The sequence below is a fragment of the Scomber scombrus genome, chromosome 22 (genome assembly GCF_963691925.1).
Source record: "Scomber scombrus chromosome 22, fScoSco1.1, whole genome shotgun sequence".
Lineage (NCBI taxonomy): Eukaryota > Metazoa > Chordata > Actinopteri > Scombriformes > Scombridae > Scomber > Scomber scombrus.
Genome location: NC_084991.1, coordinates 30528 through 56873, shown reverse-complemented (window position 1 = coordinate 56873; position 26346 = coordinate 30528).

Sequence of the window (26346 nt, the reverse complement as noted above, 5' to 3'; positions counted from 1 at the left end):
GGTAGTGTCGAAAAAGTCAAAAATGCGGATTTTCCCAAACCTTGCTAAAAGGGGCCAGGGGGGCGGACTGAGTCAGAAAGGAGCAAAATCAAGCACAGTTGGGGCGTTTTGTGAAAATTGTGAAGGATTTTTCAAAGTGGGCAAAAATTGAAAAAAACGACAGGGCCGGTAGTGTCGAAAAAGTCAAAAATGGGGATTTTCCCAAACCTTGCTAAAAGGGGCCAGGGGGGCAGACTGAGTCAGAAAGGAGCAAAATCAAGCACAGTTGGGGCGTTTTGGGAAAATTGTGAAGGATTTTCCAACGTGGGCAAAATTTGAAAAAAACGACAGGGCCGGTAGTGTCGAAAAAGTCAAAAATGGGGATTTTCACAAACTTTGCTTAAAAAGGCCAGAGGGGGGGCTGAGTGAAAAAGCAGCAAAATCAAGCACAGTTGGGGCGTTGTGTAAAAATTGTGAAGGATTTTCCAAATTGGGCAAAAATTGAAAAAAAACGACAGGTCCGGTAGTGTCGAAAAAGTCAAAAATGGGGATTTTCCCAAACCTTGCTAAAAGGGGCCAGGGGGGCGGACTGAGTCAGAAAGGAGCAAAATCAAGCACAGTTGGGGCGTTTTGGGAAAATTGTGAAGGATTTTTCAAAGTGGGCAAAAATTGAAATAAACGACAGGGCCGGTAGTGTCGAAAAAGTCAAAAATGGGGATTTTCCCAAACCTTGCTAAAAGGGGCCAGGGGTCGGGCTGAGTGAAAAACGAGCAAAATCAAGCACAGTTGGGGCGTTTTGTGAAAATTGTGAAGGATTTTTCAAAGTGTGCAAAAATTGAAAAAAACGACAGGGCCGGTAGTGTCGAAAAAGTCAAAAATGCGGATTTTCCCAAACCTTGCTAAAAGGGGCCAGGGGGGCGGACAGAGTCAGAAATGAGCAAAATCAAGCACAGTTGGGGCGTTTTGAGAAAATTGTGAAGGATTTTCCAGACCGGGCAAAATTTGAAAAAAACGACAGGGCCGGTAGTGTCGAAAAAGTCAAAAATGCGGATTTTCCCAAATCTTTGCTAAAAGGGGCCAGGGGGCGGGCTTATTGAAAAACGAGCAAAATCAAGCACAGTTGGGGCGTTTTGTGAAAATTGTGAAGGATTTTCCAACGTGGGCAAAAATTGAAAAAAACGACAGGGCCGGTAGTGTCGAAAAAGTCAAAAATGGGGATTTTCACAAACCTTGCTAAAAGGTGCCAGGGGGTGGACTGAGTCAGAAAGGAGCAAAATCAAGCACAGTTGGGGCGTTTTGAGAAAATTGTGAAGGATTTTCCAAAGTGGGCAAAATTTGAAAAAAACGACAGGTCCGGTAGTGTCAAAAAAGTCAAAAATTGGGATTTTCCCAAATTTTTGCTAAAAGGGGCCAGGGGGCGGGCTGATTGAAAAACGAGCAAAATCAAGCACAGTTGGGGCGTTGTGTGAAAATTGTGAAGGATTTTTCAAAGTGGGCAAAAATTGAAAAAAACGACAGGGCCGGTAGTGTCGAAAAAGTCAAAAATGGGGATTTTCCCAAATCCTTGCTAAAAGGGACCAGGGGGGCGGGCTGAGTGAGAAAGGAGCAAAATCAAGCACAGTTGGGGCGTTGTGTGAAAATTGTGAAGGATTTTCCTAAGTGGGCAAAAATTGAAAAAAACGACAGGGCCGGTAGTGTCGAAAAAGTCAAAAATGGGGATTTTCACAAACTTTGCTTAAACAGGCCAGAGGGGGGGGCTGAGTGAAAAAGGAGCAAAATCAAGTACAGTTGGGGCGTTGTGTGAAAATTGTGAAGGATTTTCCAACGTGGGCAAAAATTGAAAAAAACGACAGGGCCGGTAGTGTCGAAAAAGTCAAAAATGCGGATTTTCCCAAACCTTGCTAAAAGGGGCCAGGGGGGCGGACTGAGTCAGAAAGGAGCAAAATCAAGCACAGTTGGGGCGTTTTGTGAAAATTGTGAAGGATTTTTCAAAGTGGGCAAAATTTGAAAAAAACGACAGGGCCGGTAGTGTCGAAAAAGTCAAAAATGGGGATTTTCCCAAACCTTGCTAAAAGGGGCCAGGGGGGCGGACTGAGTCAGAAAGGAGCAAAATCAAGCACAGTTGGGGCGTTGTGTGAAAATTGTGAAGGATTTTCCAAAGTGGGCAAAAATTGAACAAAACGACAGGTCCGGTAGTGTCGAAAAAGTCAAAAATGCGGATTTTCCCAAACCTTGCTAAAAGGGTCCAGGGGGTCGGACTGAGTCAGAAAGTAACAAAATCAAGCACAGTTGGGGCGTTTTGGGAAAATTGTGAAGGATTTTCCAAACCGGGCAAAATTTGAAAAAAACGACAGGGCCGGTAGTGTCGAAAAAGTCAAAAATGGGGATTTTCCCAAATCCTTGCTAAAAGGGACCAGGGGGGCGGGCTGAGTGAGAAAGGAGCAAAATCAAGCACAGTTGGGGCGTTGTGTGAAAATTGTGAAGGATTTTCCTAAGTGGGCAAAAATTGAAAAAAACGACAGGGCCGGTAGTGTCGAAAAAGTCAAAAATGGGGATTTTCACAAACTTTGCTTAAACAGGCCAGAGGGGGGGGCTGAGTGAAAAAGGAGCAAAATCAAGTACAGTTGGGGCGTTGTGTGAAAATTGTGAAGGATTTTCCAACGTGGGCAAAAATTGAAAAAAACGACAGGGCCGGTAGTGTCGAAAAAGTCAAAAATGCGGATTTTCCCAAACCTTGCTAAAAGGGGCCAGGGGGGCGGACTGAGTCAGAAAGGAGCAAAATCAAGTACAGTTGGGGCGTTTTATGAAAATTGTGAAGGATTTTTCAAAGTGGGCAAAAATTGAAAAAAACGACAGGGCCGGTAGTGTCGAAAAAGTCAAAAATGGGGATTTTCCCAAACCTTGCTAAAAGGGGCCAGGGGGGCAGACTGAGTCAGAAAGGAGCAAAATCAAGCACAGTTGGGGCGTTTTGGGAAAATTGTGAAGGATTTTCCAACGTGGGCAAAATTTGAAAAAAACGACAGGGCCGGTAGTGTCGAAAAAGTCAAAAATGGGGATTTTCACAAACTTTACTTAAAAAGGCCAGAGGGGGGGCTGAGTGAAAAAGCAGCAAAATCAAGCACAGTTGGGGCGTTTTGTGAAAATTGTGAAGGATTTTACAAAGTGGGCAAAAATTGAAAAAAACGACAGGGCCGGTAGTGTCGAAAAAGTCAGAAATGGGGATTTTCCCAAACCTTGCTAAAAGGGGCCAGGGGGCGGGCTGAGTGAAAAACGAGCAAAATCAAGCACAATTGGGGCGTTGTGTGAAAATTGTGAAGGATTTTTCAAAGTGGGCAAAAATTGAAAAAAACGACAGGGCCGGTAGTGTCGAAAAAGTCAAAAATGGGGATTTTCCCAAACCTTGCTAAAAGGGGCCAGGGGGGCGGACTGAGTCAGAAAGGAGCAAAATCAAGCACAGTTGGGGCGTTGTGTAAAAATTGTGAAGGATTTTCCAAATTGGGCAAAAATTGAAAAAAAACGACAGGTCCGGTAGTGTCGAAAAAGTCAAAAATGGGGATTTTCCCAAACCTTGCTAAAAGGGGCCAGGGGGGCGGACTGAGTCAGAAAGGAGCAAAATCAAGCACAGTTGGGGCGTTTTGTGAAAATTGTGAAGGATTTTTCAAAGTGGGCAAAAATTGAAATAAACGACAGGGCCGGTAGTGTTGAAAAAGTCAAAAATGGGGATTTTCCCAAACCTTGCTAAAAGGGGCCAGGGGGGCGGACTGAGTCAGAAAGGAGCAAAATCAAGCACAGTTGGGGCGTTTTGGGAAAATTGTGAAGGATTTTCCAAACCGGGCAAAATTTGAAAAAAACGACAGGGCCGGTAGTGTCGAAAAAGTCAAAAATGGGGATTTTCCCAAACCTTGCTAAAAGGGGCCAGGGGGGCGGACTGAGTGAAAAAGCAGCAAAATCAAGCACAGTTGGGGCGTTTTGGGAAAATTGTGAAGGATTTTCCAACGTGGGCAAAATTTGAAAAAAACGACAGGGCCGGTAGTGTCGAAAAAGTCAAAAATGGGGATTTTCACAAACCTTGCTAAAAGGGGCCAGGGGGGCGGACTGAGTCAGAAAGGAGCAAAATCAAGCACAGTTGGGGCGTTTTGGGAAAATTGTGAAGGATTTTACAAAGTGGGCAAAAATTTTAAAATACGACAGGGCCGGTAGTGTCGAAAAAGTCAAAAATGGGGATTTTCCCAAATCCTTGCTAAAAGGGGCCAGGGGGGCGGGCTGAGTGAGAAAAGAGCAAAATCAAGCACAGTTGGGGCGTTGTGTGAAAATTGTGAAGGATTTTTCAAAGTGGGCAAAAATTGAAAAAAACGACAGGGCCGGTAGTGTCGAAAAAGTCAAAAATGGGGATTTTCCCAAACCTTGCTAAAAGGGGCCAGGGGGGCGGACTGAGTCAGAAAGGAGCAAAATCAAGCACAGTTGGGGCGTTTTGGGAAAATTGTGAAGGATTTTCCAAATTGGGCAAAAATTGAAAAAAAACGACAGGTCCGGTAGTGTCGAAAAAGTCAAAAATGGGGATTTTCCCAAACCTTGCTAAAAGGGGCCAGGGGGGCGGACTGAGTCAGAAATGAGCAAAATCAAGCACAGTTGGGGCGTTTTGAGAAAATTGTGAAGGATTTTCCAAACCGGGCTAAATTCGAAAAAAAAAGACAGGGCCGGTAGTGTCGAAAAAGTCAAAAATGGGGATTTTCCCAAACCTTGCTAAAAGGGGCCAGGGGGGCGGACTGAGTCAGAAAGGAGCAAAATCAAGCACAGTTGGGGCGTTTTGGGAAAATTGTGAAGGATTTTTCAAAGTGGGCAAAAATTGAAATAAACGACAGGGCCGGTAGTGTTGAAAAAGTAAAAAATGGGGATTTTCCCAAACCTTGCTAAAAGGGGCCAGGGGGCGGGCTGAGTGAAAAACAAGCAAAATCAAGCACAGTTGGGGCGTTTTGTGAAAATTGTGAAGGATTTTCCAAACCGGGCAAAATTTGAAAAAAAAGACAGGGCCGGTAGTGTCGAAAAAGTCAAAAATGGGGATTTTCCCAAATCCTTGCTAAAAGGGGCCAGGGGGGCGGGCTGAGTGAGAAAGGAGCAAAATCAAGCACAGTTGGGGCGTTGTGTGAAAATTGTGAAGGATTTTCCTAAGTGGGCAAAAATTGAAAAAAACGACAGGGCCGGTAGTGTCGAAAAAGTCAAAAATGGGGATTTTCACAAACTTTGCTTAAACAGGCCAGAGGGGGGGGCTGAGTGAAAAAGGAGCAAAATCAAGTACAGTTGGGGCGTTGTGTGAAAATTGTGAAGGATTTTCCAACGTGGGCAAAAATTGAAAAAAACGACAGGGCCGGTAGTGTCGAAAAAGTCAAAAATGCGGATTTTCCCAAACCTTGCTAAAAGGGGCCAGGGGGGCGGACTGAGTCAGAAAGGAGCAAAATCAAGTACAGTTGGGGCGTTTTGTGAAAATTGTGAAGGATTTTTCAAAGTGGGCAAAAATTGAAAAAAACGACAGGGCCGGTAGTGTCGAAAAAGTCAAAAATGGGGATTTTCCCAAACCTTGCTAAAAGGGGCCAGGGGGCGGGCTGAGTGAAAAACGAGCAAAATCAAGCACAATTGGGGCGTTGTGTGAAAATTGTGAAGGATTTTTCAAAGTGGGCAAAAATTGAAAAAAACGACAGGGCCGGTAGTGTCGAAAAAGTCAAAAATGGGGATTTTCCCAAACCTTGCTAAAAGGGGCCAGGGGGGCGGACTGAGTCAGAAAGGAGCAAAATCAAGCACAGTTGGGGCGTTGTGTAAAAATTGTGAAGGATTTTCCAAATTGGGCAAAAATTGAAAAAAAACGACAGGTCCGGTAGTGTCGAAAAAGTCAAAAATGGGGATTTTCCCAAACCTTGCTAAAAGGGGCCAGGGGGGCGGACTGAGTCAGAAAGGAGCAAAATCAAGCACAGTTGGGGCGTTTTGGGAAAATTGTGAAGGATTTTTCAAAGTGGGCAAAAATTGAAATAAACGACAGGGCCGGTAGTGTTGAAAAAGTCAAAAATGGGGATTTTCCCAAACCTTGCTAAAAGGGGCCAGGGGGGCGGACTGAGTCAGAAAGGAGCAAAATCAAGCACAGTTGGGGCGTTTTGGGAAAATTGTGAAGGATTTTCCAAACCGGGCAAAATTTGAAAAAAACGACAGGGCCGGTAGTGTCGAAAAAGTCAAAAATGGGGATTTTCCCAAACCTTGCTAAAAGGGGCCAGGGGGGCGGACTGAGTCAGAAAGGAGCAAAATCAAGCACAGTTGGGGCGTTTTGGGAAAATTGTGAAGGATTTTCCAACGTGGGCAAAATTTGAAAAAAACGACAGGGCCGGTAGTGTCGAAAAAGTCAAAAATGGGGATTTTCACAAACTTTGCTTAAAAAGGCCAGAGGGGGGGCTGAGTGAAAAAGCAGCAAAATCAAGCACAGTTGGGGCGTTTTGGGAAAATTGTGAAGGATTTTCCAAAGTGGGCAAAAATTGAAAAAAACGACAGGGCCGGTAGTGTCGAAAAAGTCAAAAATGCGGATTTTCCCAAACCTTGCTAAAAGGGGCCAGGGGGGCGGACTGAGTCAGAAAGGAGCAAAATCAAGCACAGTTGGGGCGTTTTGGGAAAATTGTGAAGGATTTTACAAAGTGGGCAAAAATTTTAAAATACGACAGGGCCGGTAGTGTCGAAAAAGTCAAAAATGGGGATTTTCCCAAATCCTTGCTAAAAGGGGCCAGGGGGGCGGGCTGAGTGAGAAAGGAGCAAAATCAAGCACAGTTGGGGCGTTGTGTGAAAATTGTGAAGGATTTTTCAAAGTGGGCAAAAATTGAAAAAAACGACAGGGCCGGTAGTGTCGAAAAAGTCAAAAATGGGGATTTTCCCAAACCTTGCTAAAAGGGGCCAGGGGGGCGGACTGAGTCAGAAAGGAGCAAAATCAAGCACAGTTGGGGCGTTGTGTAAAAATTGTGAAGGATTTTCCAAATTGGGCAAAAATTGAAAAAAAACGACAGGTCCGGTAGTGTCGAAAAAGTCAAAAATGGGGATTTTCCCAAACCTTGCTAAAAGGGGCCAGGGGGGCGGACTGAGTCAGAAATGAGCAAAATCAAGCACAGTTGGGGCGTTTTGAGAAAATTGTGAAGGATTTTCCAAACCGGGCTAAATTCGAAAAAAAAAGACAGGGCCGGTAGTGTCGAAAAAGTCAAAAATGGGGATTTTCCCAAACCTTGCTAAAAGGGGCCAGGGGGCGGGCTGAGTGAAAAACAAGCAAAATCAAGCACAGTTGGGGCGTTTTGTGAAAATTGTGAAGGATTTTCCAAACCGGGCAAAATTTGAAAAAAAAGACAGGGCCGGTAGTGTCGAAAAAGTCAAAAATGGGGATTTTCCCAAACCTTGCTAAAAGGGGCCAGGGGTCGGGCTGAGTGAAAAACGAGCAAAATCAAGCACAGTTGGGGCGTTTTGTGAAAATTGTGAAGGATTTTTCAAAGTGGGCAAAAATTGAAAAAAAACGACAGGGCCGGTAGTGTTGAAAAAGTCAAAAATGGGGATTTTCCCAAACCTTGCTAAAAGGGGCCAGGGGGGCGGACTGAGTCAGAAAGGAGCAAAATCAAGCACAGTTGGGGCGTTTTGGGAAAATTGTGAAGGATTTTCCAAACCGGGCAAAATTTGAAAAAAACGACAGGGCCGGTAGTGTCGAAAAAGTCAAAAATGGGGATTTTCCCAAACCTTGCTAAAAGGGGCCAGGGGGGCGGACTGAGTCAGAAAGGAGCAAAATCAAGCACAGTTGGGGCGTTGTGTGAAAATTGTGAAGGATTTTCCAAAGTGGGCAAAAATTGAACAAAACGACAGGTCCGGTAGTGTCGAAAAAGTCAAAAATGCGGATTTTCCCAAACCTTGCTAAAAGGGTCCAGGGGGTCGGACTGAGTCAGAAAGTAACAAAATCAAGCACAGTTGGGGCGTTTTGGGAAAATTGTGAAGGATTTTCCAAACCGGGCAAAATTTGAAAAAAACGACAGGGCCGGTAGTGTCGAAAAAGTCAAAAATGGGGATTTTCCCAAATCCTTGCTAAAAGGGACCAGGGGGGCGGGCTGAGTGAGAAAGGAGCAAAATCAAGCACAGTTGGGGCGTTGTGTGAAAATTGTGAAGGATTTTCCTAAGTGGGCAAAAATTGAAAAAAACGACAGGGCCGGTAGTGTCGAAAAAGTCAAAAATGGGGATTTTCACAAACTTTGCTTAAACAGGCCAGAGGGGGGGGCTGAGTGAAAAAGGAGCAAAATCAAGTACAGTTGGGGCGTTGTGTGAAAATTGTGAAGGATTTTCCAACGTGGGCAAAAATTGAAAAAAACGACAGGGCCGGTAGTGTCGAAAAAGTCCAAAATGCGGATTTTCCCAAACCTTGCTAAAAGGGGCCAGGGGGGCGGACTGAGTCAGAAAGGAGCAAAATCAAGTACAGTTGGGGCGTTTTGTGAAAATTGTGAAGGATTTTTCAAAGTGGGCAAAAATTGAAAAAAACGACAGGGCCGGTAGTGTCGAAAAAGTCAAAAATGGGGATTTTCCCAAACCTTGCTAAAAGGGGCCAGGGGGGCGGACTGAGTCAGAAAGGAGCAAAATCAAGCACAGTTGGGGCGTTTTGGGAAAATTGTGAAGGATTTTCCAAACCGGGCAAAATTTGAAAAAAACGACAGGGCCGGTAGTGTCGAAAAAGTCAAAAATGGGGATTTTCCCAAACCTTGCTAAAAGGGGCCAGGGGGGCGGACTGAGTCAGAAAGGAGCAAAATCAAGCACAGTTGGGGCGTTTTGGGAAAATTGTGAAGGATTTTCCAACGTGGGCAAAATTTGAAAAAAACGACAGGGCCGGTAGTGTCGAAAAAGTCAAAAATGGGGATTTTCACAAACTTTGCTTAAAAAGGCCAGAGGGGGGGCTGAGTGAAAAAGCAGCAAAATCAAGCACAGTTGGGGCGTTTTGGGAAAATTGTGAAGGATTTTCCAAAGTGGGCAAAAATTGAAAAAAACGACAGGGCCGGTAGTGTCGAAAAAGTAAAAAATGCGGATTTTCCCAAACCTTGCTAAAAGGGGCCAGGGGGGCGGACTGAGTCAGAAAGGAGCAAAATCAAGCACAGTTGGGGCGTTTTGGGAAAATTGTGAAGGATTTTACAAAGTGGGCAAAAATTTTAAAATACGACAGGGCCGGTAGTGTCGAAAAAGTCAAAAATGGGGATTTTCCCAAATCCTTGCTAAAAGGGGCCAGGGGGGCGGGCTGAGTGAGAAAGGAGCAAAATCAAGCACAGTTGGGGCGTTGTGTGAAAATTGTGAAGGATTTTTCAAAGTGGGCAAAAATTGAAAAAAACGACAGGTCCGGTAGTGTCGAAAAAGTCAAAAATGGGGATTTTCCCAAACCTTGCTAAAAGGGGCCAGGGGGGCGGACTGAGTCAGAAAGGAGCAAAATCAAGCACAGTTGGGGCGTTGTGTAAAAATTGTGAAGGATTTTCCAAATTGGGCAAAAATTGAAAAAAAACGACAGGTCCGGTAGTGTCGAAAAAGTCAAAAATGGGGATTTTCCCAAACCTTGCTAAAAGGGGCCAGGGGGACGGACTGAGTCAGAAATGAGCAAAATCAAGCACAGTTGGGGCGTTTTGAGAAAATTGTGAAGGATTTTCCAAACCGGGCTAAATTCGAAAAAAAAAGACAGGGCCGGTAGTGTCGAAAAAGTCAAAAATGCGGATTTTCCCAAACCTTGCTAAAAGGGGCCAGGGGGGCGGACTGAGTCAGAAAGGAGCAAAATCAAGCACAGTTGGGGCGTTTTGGGAAAATTGTGAAGGATTTTTCAAAGTGGGCAAAAATTGAAATAAACGACAGGGCCGGTAGTGTTGAAAAGGTAAAAAATGGGGATTTTCCCAAACCTTGCTAAAAGGGGCCAGGGGGCGGGCTGAGTGAAAAACAAGCAAAATCAAGCACAGTTGGGGCGTTTTGTGAAAATTGTGAAGGATTTTCCAAACCGGGCAAAATTTGAAAAAAAAGACAGGGCCGGTAGTGTCGAAAAAGTCAAAAATGGGGATTTTCCCAAACCTTGCTAAAAGGGGCCAGGGGTCGGGCTGAGTGAAAAACGAGCAAAATCAAGCACAGTTGGGGCGTTTTGTGAAAATTGTGAAGGATTTTTCAAAGTGGGCAAAAATTGAAAAAAAACGACAGGGCCGGTAGTGTTGAAAAAGTCAAAAATGGGGATTTTCCCAAACCTTGCTAAAAGGGGCCAGGGGGGCGGACTGAGTCAGAAAGGAGCAAAATCAAGCACAGTTGGGGCGTTTTGGGAAAATTGTGAAGGATTTTTCAAAGTGGGCAAAAATTGAAATAAACGACAGGGCCGGTAGTGTTGAAAAGGTAAAAAATGGGGATTTTCCCAAACCTTGCTAAAAGGGGCCAGGGGGCGGGCTGAGTGAAAAACAAGCAAAATCAAGCACAGTTGGGGCGTTTTGTGAAAATTGTGAAGGATTTTCCAAACCGGGCAAAATTTGAAAAAAAAGACAGGGCCGGTAGTGTCGAAAAAGTCAAAAATGGGGATTTTCCCAAACCTTGCTAAAAGGGGCCAGGGGTCGGGCTGAGTGAAAAACGAGCAAAATCAAGCACAGTTGGGGCGTTTTGTGAAAATTGTGAAGGATTTTTCAAAGTGGGCAAAAATTGAAAAAAAACGACAGGGCCGGTAGTGTTGAAAAAGTCAAAAATGGGGATTTTCCCAAACCTTGCTAAAAGGGGCCAGGGGGGCGGACTGAGTCAGAAAGGAGCAAAATCAAGCACAGTTGGGGCGTTTTGGGAAAATTGTGAAGGATTTTCCAAACCGGGCAAAATTTGAAAAAAACGACAGGGCCGGTAGTGTCGAAAAAGTCAAAAATGGGGATTTTCCCAAACCTTGCTAAAAGGGGCCAGGGGGGCGGACTGAGTCAGAAAGGAGCAAAATCAAGCACAGTTGGGGCGTTGTGTGAAAATTGTGAAGGATTTTCCAAAGTGGGCAAAAATTGAACAAAACGACAGGTCCGGTAGTGTCGAAAAAGTCAAAAATGCGGATTTTCCCAAACCTTGCTAAAAGGGTCCAGGGGGTCGGACTGAGTCAGAAAGTAACAAAATCAAGCACAGTTGGGGCGTTTTGGGAAAATTGTGAAGGATTTTCCAAACCGGGCAAAATTTGAAAAAAACGACAGGGCCGGTAGTGTCGAAAAAGTCAAAAATGGGGATTTTCCCAAATCCTTGCTAAAAGGGACCAGGGGGGCGGGCTGAGTGAGAAAGGAGCAAAATCAAGCACAGTTGGGGCGTTGTGTGAAAATTGTGAAGGATTTTCCAACGTGGGCAAAAATTGAAAAAAACGACAGGGCCGGTAGTGTCGAAAAAGTCAAAAATGCGGATTTTCCCAAACCTTGCTAAAAGGGGCCAGGGGGGCGGACTGAGTCAGAAAGGAGCAAAATCAAGCACAGTTGGGGCGTTTTGTGAAAATTGTGAAGGATTTTTCAAAGTGGGCAAAAATTGAAAAAAACGACAGGGCCGGTAGTGTCGAAAAAGTCAAAAATGGGGATTTTCCCAAACCTTGCTAAAAGGGGCCAGGGGGGCAGACTGAGTCAGAAAGGAGCAAAATCAAGCACAGTTGGGGCGTTTTGGGAAAATTGTGAAGGATTTTCCAACGTGGGCAAAATTTGAAAAAAACGACAGGGCCGGTAGTGTCGAAAAAGTCAAAAATGGGGATTTTCACAAACTTTGCTTAAAAAGGCCAGAGGGGGGGCTGAGTGAAAAAGCAGCAAAATCAAGCACAGTTGGGGCGTTTTGGGAAAATTGTGAAGGATTTTACAAAGTGGGCAAAAATTGAAAAAAACGACAGGGCCGGTAGTGTCGAAAAAGTAAAAAATGCGGATTTTCCCAAACCTTGCTAAAAGGGGCCAGGGGGGCGGACTGAGTCAGAAAGGAGCAAAATCAAGCACAGTTGGGGCGTTTTGGGAAAATTGTGAAGGATTTTACAAAGTGGGCAAAAATTTTAAAATACGACAGGGCCGGTAGTGTCGAAAAAGTCAAAAATGGGGATTTTCCCAAATCCTTGCTAAAAGGGGCCAGGGGGGCGGGCTGAGTGAGAAAGGAGCAAAATCAAGCACAGTTGGGGCGTTGTGTGAAAATTGTGAAGGATTTTTCAAAGTGGGCAAAAATTGAAAAAAACGACAGGGCCGGTAGTGTCGAAAAAGTCAAAAATGGGGATTTTCCCAAACCTTGCTAAAAGGGGCCAGGGGGGCGGACTGAGTCAGAAAGGAGCAAAATCAAGCACAGTTGGGGCGTTGTGTAAAAATTGTGAAGGATTTTCCAAATTGGGCAAAAATTGAAAAAAAACGACAGGTCCGGTAGTGTCGAAAAAGTCAAAAATGGGGATTTTCCCAAACCTTGCTAAAAGGGGCCAGGGGGGCGGACTGAGTCAGAAAGGAGCAAAATCAAGCACAGTTGGGGCGTTTTGGGAAAATTGTGAAGGATTTTTCAAAGTGGGCAAAAATTGAAATAAACGACAGGGCCGGTAGTGTCGAAAAAGTCAAAAATGGGGATTTTCCCAAACCTTGCTAAAAGGGGCCAGGGGTCGGGCTGAGTGAAAAACGAGCAAAATCAAGCACAGTTGGGGCGTTTTGTGAAAATTGTGAAGGATTTTTCAAAGTGTGCAAAAATTGAAAAAAACGACAGGGCCGGTAGTGTCGAAAAAGTCAAAAATGCGGATTTTCCCAAACCTTGCTAAAAGGGGCCAGGGGGGCGGACAGAGTCAGAAATGAGCAAAATCAAGCACAGTTGGGGCGTTTTGAGAAAATTGTGAAGGATTTTCCAGACCGGGCAAAATTTGAAAAAAACGACAGGGCCGGTAGTGTCGAAAAAGTCAAAAATGCGGATTTTCCCAAATCTTTGCTAAAAGGGGCCAGGGGGCGGGCTTATTGAAAAACGAGCAAAATCAAGCACAGTTGGGGCGTTTTGTGAAAATTGTGAAGGATTTTCCAACGTGGGCAAAAATTGAAAAAAAAGACAGGGCCGGTAGTGTCGAAAAAGTCCAAAATGCGGATTTTCCCAAACCTTGCTAAAAGGGGCCAGGGGGGCGGACTGAGTCAGAAATGAGCAAAATCAAGCACAGTTGGGGCGTTTTGAGAAAATTGTGAAGGATTTTCCAAACCGGGCAAAATTTGAAAAAAACGACAGGGCCGGTAGTGTCGAAAAAGTCAAAAATGGGGATTTTCCAAAACCTTGCTAAAAGGGGCCAGGGGGGCGGACTAAGTAAGAAAGGAGCAAAATCAAGCACAGTTGGGGCGTTTTGGGAAAATTGTGAAGGATTTTCCAAACCGGGCAAAATTTGAAAAAAACGACAGTGCCGGTAGTGTCGAAAAAGTCAAAAATGGGGATTTTCCCAAACCTTGCTAAAAGGGGCCAGGGGGCGGGCTGAGTGAAAAACAAGCAAAATCAAGCACAGTTGGGGCGTTTTGTGAAAATTGTGAAGGATTTTCCAAACCGGGCAAAATTTGAAAAAAAAGACAGGGCCGGTAGTGTCGAAAAAGTCAAAAATGGGGATTTTCCCAAACCTTGCTAAAAGGGGCCAGGGGTCGGGCTGAGTGAAAAACGAGCAAAATCAAGCACAGTTGGGGCGTTTTGTGAAAATTGTGAAGGATTTTTCAAAGTGGGCAAAAATTGAAAAAAAAACGACAGGGCCGGTAGTGTTGAAAAAGTCAAAAATGGGGATTTTCCCAAACCTTGCTAAAAGGGGCCAGGGGGGCGGACTGAGTCAGAAAGGAGCAAAATCAAGCACAGTTGGGGCGTTTTGGGAAAATTGTGAAGGATTTTCCAAACCGGGCAAAATTTGAAAAAAACGACAGGGCCGGTAGTGTCGAAAAAGTCAAAAATGGGGATTTTCCCAAACCTTGCTAAAAGGGGCCAGGGGGGCGGACTGAGTCAGAAAGGAGCAAAATCAAGCACAGTTGGGGCGTTGTGTGAAAATTGTGAAGGATTTTCCAAAGTGGGCAAAAATTGAACAAAACGACAGGTCCGGTAGTGTCGAAAAAGTCAAAAATGCGGATTTTCCCAAACCTTGCTAAAAGGGTCCAGGGGGTCGGACTGAGTCAGAAAGTAACAAAATCAAGCACAGTTGGGGCGTTTTGGGAAAATTGTGAAGGATTTTCCAAACCGGGCAAAATTTGAAAAAAACGACAGGGCCGGTAGTGTCGAAAAAGTCAAAAATGGGGATTTTCCCAAATCCTTGCTAAAAGGGACCAGGGGGGCGGGCTGAGTGAGAAAGGAGCAAAATCAAGCACAGTTGGGGCGTTGTGTGAAAATTGTGAAGGATTTTCCAACGTGGGCAAAAATTGAAAAAAACGACAGGGCCGGTAGTGTCGAAAAAGTCAAAAATGCGGATTTTCCCAAACCTTGCTAAAAGGGGCCAGGGGGGCGGACTGAGTCAGAAAGGAGCAAAATCAAGCACAGTTGGGGCGTTTTGTGAAAATTGTGAAGGATTTTTCAAAGTGGGCAAAAATTGAAAAAAACGACAGGGCCGGTAGTGTCGAAAAAGTCAAAAATGGGGATTTTCCCAAACCTTGCTAAAAGGGGCCAGGGGGGCAGACTGAGTCAGAAAGGAGCAAAATCAAGCACAGTTGGGGCGTTTTGGGAAAATTGTGAAGGATTTTCCAACGTGGGCAAAATTTGAAAAAAACGACAGGGCCGGTAGTGTCGAAAAAGTCAAAAATGGGGATTTTCACAAACTTTGCTTAAAAAGGCCAGAGGGGGGGCTGAGTGAAAAAGCAGCAAAATCAAGCACAGTTGGGGCGTTTTGGGAAAATTGTGAAGGATTTTACAAAGTGGGCAAAAATTGAAAAAAACGACAGGGCCGGTAGTGTCGAAAAAGTAAAAAATGCGGATTTTCCCAAACCTTGCTAAAAGGGGCCAGGGGGGCGGACTGAGTCAGAAAGGAGCAAAATCAAGCACAGTTGGGGCGTTTTGGGAAAATTGTGAAGGATTTTACAAAGTGGGCAAAAATTTTAAAATACGACAGGGCCGGTAGTGTCGAAAAAGTCAAAAATGGGGATTTTCCCAAATCCTTGCTAAAAGGGGCCAGGGGGGCGGGCTGAGTGAGAAAGGAGCAAAATCAAGCACAGTTGGGGCGTTGTGTGAAAATTGTGAAGGATTTTTCAAAGTGGGCAAAAATTGAAAAAAACGACAGGGCCGGTAGTGTCGAAAAAGTCAAAAATGGGGATTTTCCCAAACCTTGCTAAAAGGGGCCAGGGGGGCGGACTGAGTCAGAAAGGAGCAAAATCAAGCACAGTTGGGGCGTTGTGTAAAAATTGTGAAGGATTTTCCAAATTGGGCAAAAATTGAAAAAAAACGACAGGTCCGGTAGTGTCGAAAAAGTCAAAAATGGGGATTTTCCCAAACCTTGCTAAAAGGGGCCAGGGGGGCGGACTGAGTCAGAAAGGAGCAAAATCAAGCACAGTTGGGGCGTTTTGGGAAAATTGTGAAGGATTTTTCAAAGTGGGCAAAAATTGAAATAAACGACAGGGCCGGTAGTGTCGAAAAAGTCAAAAATGGGGATTTTCCCAAACCTTGCTAAAAGGGGCCAGGGGTCGGGCTGAGTGAAAAACGAGCAAAATCAAGCACAGTTGGGGCGTTTTGTGAAAATTGTGAAGGATTTTTCAAAGTGTGCAAAAATTGAAAAAAACGACAGGGCCGGTAGTGTCGAAAAAGTCAAAAATGCGGATTTTCCCAAACCTTGCTAAAAGGGGCCAGGGGGGCGGACAGAGTCAGAAATGAGCAAAATCAAGCACAGTTGGGGCGTTTTGAGAAAATTGTGAAGGATTTTCCAGACCGGGCAAAATTTGAAAAAAACGACAGGGCCGGTAGTGTCGAAAAAGTCAAAAATGCGGATTTTCCCAAATCTTTGCTAAAAGGGGCCAGGGGGCGGGCTTATTGAAAAACGAGCAAAATCAAGCACAGTTGGGGCGTTTTGTGAAAATTGTGAAGGATTTTCCAACGTGGGCAAAAATTGAAAAAAAAGACAGGGCCGGTAGTGTCGAAAAAGTCCAAAATGCGGATTTTCCCAAACCTTGCTAAAAGGGGCCAGGGGGGCGGACTGAGTCAGAAATGAGCAAAATCAAGCACAGTTGGGGCGTTTTGAGAAAATTGTGAAGGATTTTCCAAACCGGGCAAAATTTGAAAAAAACGACAGGGCCGGTAGTGTCGAAAAAGTCAAAAATGGGGATTTTCCAAAACCTTGCTAAAAGGGGCCAGGGGGGCGGACTAAGTAAGAAAGGAGCAAAATCAAGCACAGTTGGGGCGTTTTGGGAAAATTGTGAAGGATTTTCCAAACCGGGCAAAATTTGAAAAAAACGACAGTGCCGGTAGTGTCGAAAAAGTCAAAAATGGGGATTTTCCCAAACTTTGCTTAAAGAGGCCAGAGGGGGGGGGCTGGGTGAAAAAGGAGCAAAATCAAGCACAGTTGGGGCGTTTTGTGAAAATTGTGAAGGATTTTCCAAAGTGGGCAAAAATTGAAAAAAACGACAGGGCCGGTAGTGTCGAAAAAGTCAAAAATGGGGATTTTCACAAACCTTGCTAAAAGGTGCCAGGGGGTGGACTGAGTCAGAAAGGAGCAAAATCAAGCACAGTTGGGGCGTTTTGAGAAAATTGTGAAGGATTTTCCAAAGTGGGCAAAATTTGAAAAAAACGACAGGTCCGGTAGTGTCAAAAAAGTCAAAAATCAGGATTTTCCCAAATTTTTGCTAAAAGGGGCCAGGGGGCGGGCTGATTGAAAAACGAGCAAAATCAAGCACAGTTGGGGCGTTTTGTGAAAATTGTGAAGGATTTTCCAAACCGGGCAAAATTTGAAAAAAAGACAGGGCCGGTAGTGTCGAAAAAGTCAAAAATGCGGATTTTCCCAAATCTTTGCTAAAAGGGGCCAGGGGGCGGGCTTATTGAAAAACGAGCAAAATCAAGCACAGTTGGGGCGTTGTGTGAAAATTGTGAAGGATTTTCCAAAGTGGGCAAAAATTGAAAAAAACGACAGAGCCGGTAGTGTCGAAAAAGTCAAAAATGCGGATTTTCCCAAACCTTGCTAAAAGGGGCCAGGGGGGCGGACTGAGTCAGAAATGAGCAAAATCAAGCACAGTTGGGGCGTTTTGAGAAAATTGTGAAGGATTTTCCAAACCGGGCAAAATTTGAAAAAAACGACAGGTCCGGTAGTGTCGAAAAAGTCAAAAATGGGGATTTTCCAAAACCTTGCTAAAAGGGGCCAGGGGGGCGGACTGAGTAAGAAAGGAACAAAATCAAGCACAGTTGGGGCGTTTTGGGAAAATTGTGAAGGATTTTCCAAACCGGGCAAAATTTGAAAAAAACGACAGGGCCGGTAGTGTCGAAAAAGTCAAAAATGCGGATTTTCCCAAACCTTGCTAGAAGGGGCCAGGGGGGCGGACTGAGTCAGAAATGAGCAAAATCAAGCACAGTTGGGGCGTTTTGAGAAAATTGTGAAGGATTTTCCAGACCGGGCAAAATTTGAAAAAAACGACAGGGCCGGTAGTGTCGATAAAGTCAAAAATGGGGATTTTCCCAAACCTTGCTAAAAGGGGCCAGGGGGGCGGACTGAGTCAGAAAGGAGCAAAATCAAGCACAGTTGGGGCGTTGTGTGAAAATTGTGAAGGATTTTCCAAACCGGGCAAAATTTGAAAAAAACGACAGGGCCGGTAGTGTCGAAAAAGTCAAAAATGGGGATTTTCACAAAATTTGCTTAAAGAGGCCAGAGGGGGGGGGCTGAGTGAAAAACGAGCAAAATCAAGCACAGTTGGGGCGTTTTGTGAAAATTGTGAAGGATTTTCCATAGTGGGCAAAAATTGAAAAAAACGACAGGGCCGGTAGTGTCGAAAAAGTCAAAAATGGGGATTTTCCCAAACCTTGCTAAAAGGGGCCAGGGGGGCGGGCTGAGTCAGAAAGGAGCAAAATCAAGCACAGTTGGGGCGTTGTGTGAAAATTGTGAAGGATTTTCCAAAGTGGGCAAAAATTGAAAAAAACGACAGGGCCGATAGTGTCGAAAAAGTCAAAAATGCGGATTTTCCCAAACCTTGCTAAAAGGGGCCAGGGGGGCGGACTGAGTCAGAAAGGAGCAAAATCAAGCACAGTTGGGGCGTTTTGGGAAAATTGTGAAGGATTTTCCAAACCGGGCAAAGTTTGAAAAAAACGACAGTGCCGGTAGTGTCGAAAAAGTCAAAAATGGGGATTTTCCCAAACTTTGCTTAAAGAGGCCAGAGGGGGGGGGCTGGGTGAAAAAGGAGCAAAATCAAGCACAGTTGGGGCGTTTTGTGAAAATTGTGAAGGATTTTCCAAAGTGGGCAAAAATTGAAAAAAACGACAGGGCCGGTAGTGTCGAAAAAGTCAAAAATGGGGATTTTCACAAACCTTGCTAAAAGGTGCAAGGGGGTGGACTGAGTCAGAAAGGAGCAAAATCAAGCACAGTTGGGGCGTTTTGAGAAAATTGTGAAGGATTTTCCAAAGTGGGCAAAATTTGAAAAAAAAGACAGGGCCGGTAGTGTCGAAAAAGTCAAAAATGCGGATTTTCCCAAACCTTGCTAAAAGGGGCCAGGGGGGCGGACTGAGTCAGAAATGAGCAAAATCAAGCACAGTTGGGGCGTTTTGAGAAAATTGTGAAGGATTTTCCAAACCGGGCAAAATTTGAAAAAAACGACAGGGCCGGTAGTGTCGAAAAAGTCAAAAATGGGGATTTTCCAAAACCTTGCTAAAAGGGGCCAGGGGGGCGGACTAAGTAAGAAAGGAGCAAAATCAAGCACAGTTGGGGCGTTTTGGGAAAATTGTGAAGGATTTTCCAAACCGGGCAAAATTTGAAAAAAACGACAGGGCCGGTAGTGTCGAAAAAGTAAAAAATGCGGATTTTCCCAAATCTTTGCTAAAAGGGGCCAGGGGGCGGGCTTATTGAAAAACGAGCAAAATCAAGCACAGTTGGGGCGTTTTGTGAAAATTGTGAAGGATTTTCCAAACCGGGTAAAATTTGAAAAAAAAAGACAGGGCCGGTAGTGTCGAAAAAGTCAAAAATTTGGATTTTCCCAAACCTTGCTAAAAGGGGCCAGGGGGGCGGACTGAGTCAGAAAGGAGCAAAATCAAGCACAGTTGGGGCGTTTTGGGAAAATTGTGAAGGATTTTCCAAACCGGGCAAAATTTGAAAAAAACGACAGGGCCGGTAGTGTCGAAAAAGTCAAAAATGCGGATTTTCCCAAATCTTTGCTAAAAGGGGCCAGGGGGCGGGCTTATTGAAAAACGAGCAAAATCAAGCACAGTTGGGGCGTTGTGTGAAAATTGTGAAGGATTTTCCAAAGTGGGCTAAATTTGAAAAAAAAGACAGGGCCGGTAGTGTCGAAAAAGTCAAAAATGCGGATTTTCCCAAACCTTGCTAAAAGGGGCCAGGGGGGCGGACTGAGTCAGAAATGAGCAAAATCAAGCACAGTTGGGGCGTTTTGAGAAAATTGTGAAGGATTTTCCAGACCGGGCAAAATTTGAAAAAAAACGACAGGGCCGGTAGTGTCGATAAAGTCAAAAATGGGGATTTTCCCAAACCTTGCTAAAAGGGGCCAGGGGGGCGGACTGAGTCAGAAAGGAGCAAAATCAAGCACAGTTGGGGCGTTGTGTGAAAATTGTGAAGGATTTTCCAAACCGGGCAAAATTTGAAAAAAACGACAGGGCCGGTAGTGTCGAAAAAGTCAAAAATGGGGATTTTCACAAAATTTGCTTAAAGAGGCCAGAGGGGGGGGGCTGAGTGAAAAACGAGCAAAATCAAGCACAGTTGGGGCGTTTTGTGAAAATTGTGAAGGATTTTCCATAGTGGGCAAAAATTGAAAAAAACGACAGGGCCGGTAGTGTCGAAAAAGTCAAAAATGCGGATTTTCCCAAACCTTGCTAAAAGGGGCCAGGGGGGCGGACTGAGTCAGAAAGGAGCAAAATCAAGCACAGTTGGGGCGTTTTGGGAAAATTGTGAAGGATTTTCCAAACCGGGCAAAATTTGAAAAAAACGACAGTGCCGGTAGTGTCGAAAAAGTCAAAAATGGGGATTTTCCCAAACTTTGCTTAAAGAGGCCAGAGGGGGGGGGCTGGGTGAAAAAGGAGCAAAATCAAGCACAGTTGGGGCGTTTTGTGAAAATTGTGAAGGATTTTCCAAAGTGGGCAAAAATTGAAAAAAACGACAGGGCCGGTAGTGTCGAAAAAGTCAAAAATGGGGATTTTCACAAACCTTGCTAAAAGGTGCAAGGGGGTGGACTGAGTCAGAAAGGAGCAAAATCAAGCACAGTTGGGGCGTTTTGAGAAAATTGTGAAGGATTTTCCAAAGTGGGCAAAATTTGAAAAAAAAGACAGGGCCGGTAGTGTCGAAAAAGTCAAAAATGCGGATTTTCCCAAACCTTGCTAAAAGGGGCCAGGGGGGCGGACAGAGTCAGAAATGAGCAAAATCAAGCACAGTTGGGGCGTTTTGAGAAAATTGTGAAGGATTTTCCAGACCGGGCAAAATTTGAAAAAAACGACAGGGCCGGTAGTGTCGAAAAAGTCAAAAATGCGGATTTTCCCAAATCTTTGCTTAAAGAGGCCAGAGGGGGGGGGCTGGGTGAAAAAGGAGCAAAATCAAGCACAGTTGGGGCGTTTTGTGAAAATTGTGAAGGATTTTCCAAAGTGGGCAAAAATTGAAAAAAACGACAGGGCCGGTAGTGTCGAAAAAGTCAAAAATGGGGATTTTCACAAACCTTGCTAAAAGGTGCAAGGGGGTGGACTGAGTCAGAAAGGAGCAAAATCAAGCACAGTTGGGGCGTTTTGAGAAAATTGTGAAGGATTTTCCAAAGTGGGCAAAATTTGAAAAAAAAGACAGGGCCGGTAGTGTCGAAAAAGTCAAAAATGCGGATTTTCCCAAACCTTGCTAAAAGGGGCCAGGGGGGCGGACTGAGTCAGAAATGAGCAAAATCAAGCACAGTTGGGGCGTTTTGAGAAAATTGTGAAGGATTTTCCAAACCGGGCAAAATTTGAAAAAAACGACAGGGCCGGTAGTGTCGAAAAAGTCAAAAATGGGGATTTTCCAAAACCTTGCTAAAAGGGGCCAGGGGGGCGGACTAAGTAAGAAAGGAGCAAAATCAAGCACAGTTGGGGCGTTTTGGGAAAATTGTGAAGGATTTTCCAAACCGGGCAAAATTTGAAAAAAACGACAGGGCCGGTAGTGTCGAAAAAGTAAAAAATGCGGATTTTCCCAAATCTTTGCTAAAAGGGGCCAGGGGGCGGGCTTATTGAAAAACGAGCAAAATCAAGCACAGTTGGGGCGTTTTGTGAAAATTGTGAAGGATTTTCCAAACCGGGTAAAATTTGAAAAAAAAAGACAGGGCCGGTAGTGTCGAAAAAGTCAAAAATTTGGATTTTCCCAAACCTTGCTAAAAGGGGCCAGGGGGGCGGACTGAGTCAGAAAGGAGCAAAATCAAGCACAGTTGGGGCGTTTTGGGAAAATTGTGAAGGATTTTCCAAACCGGGCAAAATTTGAAAAAAAACGACAGGGCCGGTAGTGTCGAAAAAGTCAAAAATGCGGATTTTCCCAAATCTTTGCTAAAAGGGGCCAGGGGGCGGGCTTATTGAAAAACGAGCAAAATCAAGCACGGAAGGGAGGATGGGAGGGAAGAAGGAAGAAGGAAAGGAGGGAGGAAGGACGGAAGAAGGAAAGGAGGGAGGAAGGAAGAAGGAAGGAAAGGAGGGAGGAAGGAAGGAAGGAAGGAGGGAGGGATGGAGAAAGGAAAAGTGGAAGGGAGGAAGGAAGGACAGACGGAAGGAAGGAAGGAAAGGAGGGAGGGAGGACGGAAGGGAAGAAGGAAGGGAAGAAGGAAAGGAAGAAGGAAGGAAAGGAAGAAGAAGGAAGGAAAGGAGGGAGGGATGAAGGAAGGAAAGGAGGAAGAAGGAAGGAAAGGAGGGAGGGAGGAAGGAGCAAAATCAAGCACAGTTGGGGCGTTGTGTGAAAATTGTGAAGGATTTTCCAAACCGGGCAAAATTTGAAAAAAACGACAGGGCCGGTAGTGTCGAAAAAGTCAAAAATGGGGATTTTCACAAAATTTGCTTAAAGAGGCCAGAGGGGGGGGGCTGAGTGAAAAACGAGCAAAATCAAGCACAGTTGGGGCGTTTTGTGAAAATTGTGAAGGATTTTCCATAGTGGGCAAAAATTGAAAAAAACGACAGGGCCGGTAGTGTCGAAAAAGTCAAAAATGCGGATTTTCCCAAACCTTGCTAAAAGGGGCCAGGGGGGCGGACTGAGTCAGAAAGGAGCAAAATCAAGCACAGTTGGGGCGTTTTGGGAAAATTGTGAAGGATTTTCCAAACCGGGCAAAATTTGAAAAAAACGACAGTGCCGGTAGTGTCGAAAAAGTCAAAAATGGGGATTTTCCCAAACTTTGCTTAAAGAGGCCAGAGGGGGGGGGCTGGGTGAAAAAGGAGCAAAATCAAGCACAGTTGGGGCGTTTTGTGAAAATTGTGAAGGATTTTCCAAAGTGGGCAAAAATTGAAAAAAACGACAGGGCCGGTAGTGTCGAAAAAGTCAAAAATGGGGATTTTCACAAACCTTGCTAAAAGGTGCAAGGGGGTGGACTGAGTCAGAAAGGAGCAAAATCAAGCACAGTTGGGGCGTTTTGAGAAAATTGTGAAGGATTTTCCAAAGTGGGCAAAATTTGAAAAAAAAGACAGGGCCGGTAGTGTCGAAAAAGTCAAAAATGCGGATTTTCCCAAACCTTGCTAAAAGGGGCCAGGGGGGCGGACAGAGTCAGAAATGAGCAAAATCAAGCACAGTTGGGGCGTTTTGAGAAAATTGTGAAGGATTTTCCAGACCGGGCAAAATTTGAAAAAAACGACAGGGCCGGTAGTGTCGAAAAAGTCAAAAATGCGGATTTTCCCAAATCTTTGCTAAAAGGGGCCAGGGGGCGGGCTTATTGAAAAACGAGCAAAATCAAGCACAGTTGGGGCGTTTTGTGAAAATTGTGAAGGATTTTCCAACGTGGGCAAAAATTGAAAAAAAAGACAGGGCCGGTAGTGTCGAAAAAGTCAAAAATGCGGATTTTCCCAAACCTTGCTAAAAGGGGCCAGGGGGGCGGACTGAGTCAGAAATGAGCAAAATCAAGCACAGTTGGGGCGTTTTGAGAAAATTGTGAAGGATTTTCCAAACCGGGCAAAATTTGAAAAAAACGACAGGGCCGGTAGTGTCGAAAAAGTCAAAAAAAATGGGGATTTTCCAAAACCTTGCTAAAAGGGGCCAGGGGGGCGGACTAAGTAAGAAAGGAGCAAAATCAAGCACAGTTGGGGCGTTTTGTGAAAATTGTGAAGGATTTTCCAAACCGGGTAAAATTTGAAAAAAAAAGACAGGGCCGGTAGTGTCGATAAAGTCAAAAATTGGGATTTTCCCAAACCTTGCTAAAAGGGGCCAGGGGGGCGGACTGAGTCAGAAAGGAGCAAAATCAAGCACAGTTGGGGCGTTTTGGGAAAATTGTGAAGGATTTTCCAAACCGGGCAAAATTTGAAAAAAACGACAGGGCCGGTAGTGTCGAAAAAGTCAAAAATGCGGATTTTCCCAAATCTTTGCTAAAAGGGGCCAGGGGGCGGGCTTATTGAAAAACGAGCAAAATCAAGCACAGTTGGGGCGTTTTGTGAAAATTGTGAAGGATTTTCCAAAGTGGGCAAAATTTGAAAAAAAAGACAGGGCCGGTAGTGTCGGAAAAGTCAAAAATGCGGATTTTCCCAAACCTTGCTAAAAGGGGCCAGGGGGGCGGACTGAGTCAGAAATGAGCAAAATCAAGCACAGTTGGGGCGTTTTGAGAAAATTGTGAAGGATTTTCCAGACCGGGCAAAATTTGAAAAAAACGACAGGGCCGGTAGTGTCGAAAAAGTCAAAAATGCGGATTTTCCCAAATCTTTGCTAAAAGGGGCCAGGGGGCGGGCTTATTGAAAAACGAGCAAAATCAAGCACAGTTGGGGCGTTTTGTGAAAATTGTGAAGGATTTTCCAAAGTGGGCAAAATTTGAAAAAAAAGACAGGGCCGGTAGTGTCGAAAAAGTCAAAAATGGGGATTTTCCCAAACCTTGCTAAAAGGTGCAAGGGGGGCGGACTGAGTCAGAAAGGAGCAAAATCAAGCACAGTTGGGGCGTTTTGGGAAAATTGTGAAGGATTTTCCAACGTGGGCAAAAATTGAAAAAAACGACAGGGCCGGTAGTGTCGAAAAAGTCAAAAATGCGGATTTTCCCAAACCTTGCTTAAAGAGGCCAGGGGGGCGGACTGAGTCAGAAATGAGCAAAATCAAGCACAGTTGGGGCGTTACGAGAAAATTGTGAAGGATTTTCCAAACCGGGTAAAATTTAAAAAAAAGACAGGGCCGGTAGTGTCGATAAAGTCAAAAATGGGGATTTTCCCAAACCTTGCTAAAAGGGGCCAGGGGGGCGGACTGAGTCAGAAAGGAGCAAAATCAAGCACAGTTGGGGCGTTGTGTGAAAATTGTGAAGGATTTTCCAAACCGGGCAAAATTTGAAAAAAACGACAGGGCCGGTAGTGTCGAAAAGTCAAAAATGGGGATTTTCACAAAATTTGCTTAAAGAGGCCAGAGGGGGGGGGCTGAGTGAAAAACGAGCAAAATCAAGCACAGTTGGGGCGTTTTGTGAAAATTGTGAAGGATTTTCCATAGTGGGCAAAAATTGAAAAAAACGACAGGGCCGGTAGTGTCGAAAAAGTCAAAAATGGGGATTTTCCCAAACCTTGCTAAAAGGGGCCAGGGGGGCGGGCTGAGTCAGAAAGGAGCAAAATCAAGCACAGTTGGGGCGTTGTGTGAAAATTGTGAAGGATTTTCCAAAGTGGGCAAAAATTGAAAAAAAACGACAGGGCCGGTAGTGTCGAAAAAGTCAAAAATGCGGATTTTCCCAAACCTTGCTAAAAGGGGCCAGGGGGGCGGACTGAGTCAGAAAGGAGCAAAATCAAGCACAGTTGGGGCGTTTTGGGAAAATTGTGAAGGATTTTCCAAACCGGGCAAAATTTGAAAAAAACGACAGGGCCGGTAGTGTCGAAAAAGTCAAAAATGGGGATTTTCCCAAACTTTTCTTAAAGAGGCCAGAGGGGGGGGGCTGGGTGAAAAAGGAGCAAAATCAAGCACAGTTGGGGCGTTTTGTGAAAATTGTGAAGGATTTTCCAAAGTGGGCAAAAATTGAAAAAAACGACAGGGCCGGTAGTGTCGAAAAAGTCAAAAATGGGGATTTTCACAAACCTTGCTAAAAGGTGCAAGGGGGTGGACTGAGTCAGAAAGGAGCAAAATCAAGCACAGTTGGGGCGTTTTGAGAAAATTGTGAAGGATTTTCCAAAGTGGGCAAAATTTGAAAAAAAAGACAGGGCCGGTAGTGTCGAAAAAGTCAAAAATGCGGATTTTCCCAAACCTTGCTAAAAGGGGCCAGGGGGGCGGACAGAGTCAGAAATGAGCAAAATCAAGCACAGTTGGGGCGTTTTTGAGAAAATTGTGAAGGATTTTCCAGACCGGGCAAAATTTGAAAAAAACGACAGGGCCGGTAGTGTCGAAAAAGTCAAAAATGCGGATTTTCCCAAATCTTTGCTAAAAGGGGCCAGGGGGGCGGACTAAGTAAGAAAGGAGCAAAATCAAGCACAGTTGGGGCGTTTTGGGAAAATTGTGAAGGATTTTCCAAACCGGGCATAAATTTGAAAAAAACGACAGTGCCGGTAGTGTCGAAAAAGTCAAAAATGGGGATTTTCCCAAACTTTGCTTAAAGAGGCCAGAGGGGGGGGGGCTTGGTGAAAAAGGAGCAAAATCAAGCACAGTTGGGGCGTTTTGTGAAAATTGTGAAGGATTTTCCAAAGTGGGCAAAAATTGAAAAAAACGACAGGGCCGGTAGTGTCGAAAAAGTCAAAAATGGGGATTTTCCCAAACCTTGCTAAAAGGTGCCAGGGGGTGGACTGAGTCAGAAAGGAGCAAAATCAAGCACAGTTGGGGCGTTTTGAGAAAATTGTGAAGGATTTTCCAAAGTGGGCAAAATTTGAAAAAAACGACAGGTCCGGTAGTGTCAAAAAAGTCAAAAATTGGGATTTTCCCAAATTTTTGCTAAAAGGGGCCAGGGGGCGGGCTGATTGAAAAACGAGCAAAATCAAGCACAGTTGGGGCGTTTTGTGAAAATTGTGAAGGATTTTCCAAACCGGGCAAAATTTGAAAAAAAGACAGGGCCGGTAGTGTCGAAAAAGTCAAAAATGCGGATTTTCCCAAATCTTTGCTAAAAGGGGCCAGGGGGCGGGCTTATTGAAAAACGAGCAAAATCAAGCACAGTTGGGGCG